This window comes from Octodon degus, unplaced genomic scaffold, assembly GCF_000260255.1.
Source record: "Octodon degus isolate 3935 unplaced genomic scaffold, OctDeg1.0 scaffold00441, whole genome shotgun sequence".
In the NCBI taxonomy this organism is placed as follows: domain Eukaryota; kingdom Metazoa; phylum Chordata; class Mammalia; order Rodentia; family Octodontidae; genus Octodon; species Octodon degus.
In genome coordinates this window covers 271,681-275,844 of record NW_004525017.1, presented here as the reverse complement: position 1 = coordinate 275,844, position 4,164 = coordinate 271,681, and the positions used below count along the sequence as shown (strand labels likewise).

Genomic DNA, 4,164 nt, shown 5'->3' with positions numbered 1-4,164 from the left:
CAATTAATTAATAAATTATTTACAAACTTAAATGAGTATAACAATAGTTATTGTCCAAGATAAAAATGAAGAAGAAAGAATTTAGATGTCATCCATATAATAGTTCACTCTTATATTCATATAATAAGAATTCTCAAAGTAGAAAGGGGTAGGTAATAAACATTTAAAGATTTAAAATTTATGAATTTAGTTGAAATTATAGCACCACATTTCCCAGAAAAATAAACCTTTTTCATAAGAAATTTGAATAAAATCATACCAAGATATATAAAAATGGAATTATCCAAAACTAATTGCAAAGAAAAAATCAGTAAAGCATATACATAAAAATATTAGCTATGGAAGAACCAAATTAAATAGCATATTGTTCCACATTAGAAAAAAAAGAGCAAGTGTATAAGAAACTAATTAATTCAAAGGACTGAAAGAAAAAAAAAGATCCCTGTTGAATGTTATGCTTACCAAACATACCTTTGAAAACTAAAAGTAAAATATTTTTCTTTTATACAAATTTGAAAATATCTCCAGACATAACATATAAAAAAACCCAAAGAGCATAATCCAGAAGGCAAGAGAAGTAGCTATATGGTCCTGGATAAAGAATAAAGAAATCTTAAAATGGTAGTTATGAAGGACTATGTAAAATATATTACACAAACCCATTTAAAAGGTCATTGAAGATTCCTACAAAAAGTATCAATCTTATTTCAGGTTATATACATATTTTTCATATGTGTGTGTGTGTGTGTGTTTCTGTGTGTGTAAAAAAGACAAAGAAGAAATAATATAAAGTCAATGCAAAATGGAAATATACTTTTAAAGTCTCTAATACTAGAGACTTTAATAAGTATACAATGTCTTATAAGTAGATTATAAGTCAAAGATGCATCATAAATCTTCAAAACAAAAATTAAGGTTAAATAATATTCAGAAAGTTAAATATTAATATTTTAAAACAATTAAACTAAGAAAAATTTTTCATGATAGAAAAGAATTACTAAGAATAAAACAGAACATAAATGCTGGAATGGCAAATATATGACCAGCACTTCTAATTGTCTGGGGACAGGATATTGCTCAATGTTCTAGTATGTGGTGGATGTGGACAGTGTCCATGATGGTTACTGGTGGCCATGTGTCACTGGTGGTACTGAACTACAGCTCTTACCTTGATTTCCACCCTGTAGACCTGGATAGAATCATGGCCTATAGGGTACAGAAGAAGTCCATTTTTTGAGTATGCTGATAGAAATATTTTGCTGCTGAATACAGAAGAATAATTGAAGGACTGCTTTTGTATACCTCTTTTTCTCCTCTGTTTAAATGTTTTCCTTATTTGGTGGCTTCCTTCCACTCTTATTCATGAAGTTGTGGTCATTTTGATCCTTCTCTAAGATATTTTTTAATAGTCTGTGTAGGGTTGGCTTTGGCATCATGAAATTCTTTGGTTGTTCTTTGTCATGGAAGTATTTCACGTCTCCATTATACTTGAAAGAGAGTTTTGCAGGATATATCAGTCTGGGTTGGAATTTGTTTTCTTGCAAGACTTGTAATATTTTGCTCCATGCTCTTCTTGACTTGATGGTTTGTGACGAGAAATCTGCTATTATTCTGATGGGTTTTCCTTTAAATGTGATCTTTTTCTTTTCTCTACTAATTGTAGTATATAGTTCCTGTGCTGAATTTCTAAGATCTTGATTATTATATGTCTGGGTGTGTTTTTAATTGTTTTCCCATTATTTGGAGTTCTATATGCTTTGGTTACTAAATGTCCAATTGTTTCCTCATATTTGGGAAGTTTTCTGCTATTACTTCTGTCCATATTCCTTTTATATCATGTGTATTGACTCATTTTTTCTCATTGATGCCTATTAGTCTCACATTGTTCATCTTTGCATCATCTCGCAGGTGATGAATTATTTTTTCCTGCATTCTAGTTGTTTTTTTTTTTTTTAACCTTGTTTGGAGAATTTTAATGTTTTCTACTTGTCATTGTCAAACCAAGGACAATTTTACAACTTTTTTTTGGATATAGTTGTTACATGTAACACAGTTTTATTGTTCTTTTGGGTTTTTTGTTTTTTTATTTTAGGGAAGTGTCTTCAGGGTGTTCAGGTCTCAGTACTAGATCGGACTCATAGTGATCTGCCTGTTTGCAGCCTTCCAAGAGCTGGGATTGCAGGCACGGGCCCCCACGCCCAGTCTCAACTGCCATCTCAGCGCCCCCCAGGGGCAGGGCCAGCATGGCAGGCCCGGGGATCAAACCCCCAGCCCCTGTGCTTGTTTGCAGGTGCTTTAATCTGCTGAGCTACTTGGCTGGCCCTTGTAGGACAGCATTTAACTATGAGGAAATTTATTTATTTATTTATTTATTTATTTATTTATTTATTTATTGCAGTATTGGGGATTGAACTCAGGACCTTGCACTTGCCAGGCAGGTGCTTATTCTACTGAGCTATCTCCCCAGCCCAGGAAATTACTCTTAAAAAAGAAAAATCCTAGATAGCTTTCCCATTATGTCTTGTTATTTAAATAAACTTCTTGCTTAAAATGAAAAAATAAAGAACCCAAAGAGAGTAGAATTTTCCCTCTATATATTCTAATCAATTTACTTTATCTTTTTAAAAAAAATTCACCATAAATTCTTGCACATGAAAATTACAGAAGCCACCCTCTTTTCCAACATCTATTTAGCCCAACTATTTTCAAGGAAGTATCTTACGCCTTTGTGGCCTCCAAGAACAAGGAAATTTGGTGGTTTATATAAGGCTGCCTCAAGATTCTCCTCATGGATGGTCTTTCTTAAGGTCTCTTGCTCAGCATTGTCCTGATCAGTTCTGCCAGCTCTGGGCTATAAGCCTTTGGCATTGGTGGCAGCTTTCCTTCAATTATCCGATACACTAAAGAATTCATGTCTTTTGTATTGAAGGCATGTTTCAGGGTGGTGATTTCATAGACACAGCATCCCAAAGCCCAAACATCAGACTTATAGTTGTAGGGTTTGTTCAAGAATAGTTTGGGGCTCATGTAATAAGGCGTGCCAATGAGGGTGCTGGCCAGGTCACAGTGGTTCTCTAGCACTCGGGCAATTCCTCGGTCACCCACTTTGATAATATTTGTTCTTGTTAGGAAGATGTTTTGAGTTTTCAGATCTCGATGAAGGATATGTTTTACATGTAAGTACTGCAGAGCCATGGCAATCTGTACAAACCACTCCACCACCTGACGCTCATGCAGCAGCTGGCCTTTCTGCTCCTTGAGCTTCCGGTACAGATCACCTCCTTCACAGAAGCCCATAACGATATAGAGCAGGCTGTCCCCTCCTTCCCTGGACTCCTTGTAGATGACAATGTTGGGGTGCTTCAGTTGAGACAAGAGCTGAGCTTCCTGTTCAGCAGCCTGCTGTTCTCAGCTGGTTGTATTTTGGAGGTTCAATTTTGATGACATACTGCTTGCCGTCCCACTGGTGCTCCATGAGCATCACCTTCCCATAGCTGCCCTGCCCACGAACCCCATGTAGCAGTAGGCGGCCAGGGGCATGTTCCTGGCGCGGACCCCCAGTCGGGCTGCAGCAGCGGCGGCAGAGGCAGGCAGGGCAGTGGGCTACAGTGGTGGGCCGCACTCATGCCCGAGAGGCGACAGTGGGGTGGGTGGCATCAGTGGCCCTGCTGGGATAAGCCCACCAAGCGCCAGCCCACCACAACGCTGCTGCCATAGCGAACCCTGACGGGTCTAGTTGTTTTTAAGAGATATTTCTTACCTTTTCACTAGCTGCACCAGCATCTTCAAGATCTGAAACTCTGTCTTCACTTACACTCAAATGGTTTTTCAGGCTTGTGATTGAGATTTTAAGTTCCTCTGTACCTCTTTGACTCTGCTTCATGTGATCTATTTCTTTCCTTTATTTGCTCATTCACGGAATCCATCATTTTTCTAATCTTTATTTTTTTATCAATGCCTTTAGAAGCAGTTATTAATTATTTTACTGCAGAGATTTTTTTCAGATTGGGTTTCCTCCAAATGTTTCTTTATTTTTTTTTATTTTATTTTTTTCATTTCCAGAAATTTTTTTGTCATAAATGCAGCTTTGAAAGTAAATTTAGTTTTCACATTTGAATGTATTTAAGGTACTTGTTATCTTCCCATATTTTATTTGCAGAAGTC

At 36.6% G+C, this 4,164-nt stretch overlaps 1 pseudogene; it reads right to left on the bottom strand.

Annotated features, from left to right (window-relative positions):
• Positions 1–2,718: 2,718 nt before the first annotated feature.
• On the bottom strand, positions 2,719–3,540 carry LOC101581537 (annotated as a pseudogene).
• Positions 3,541–4,164: the final 624 nt, after the last annotated feature.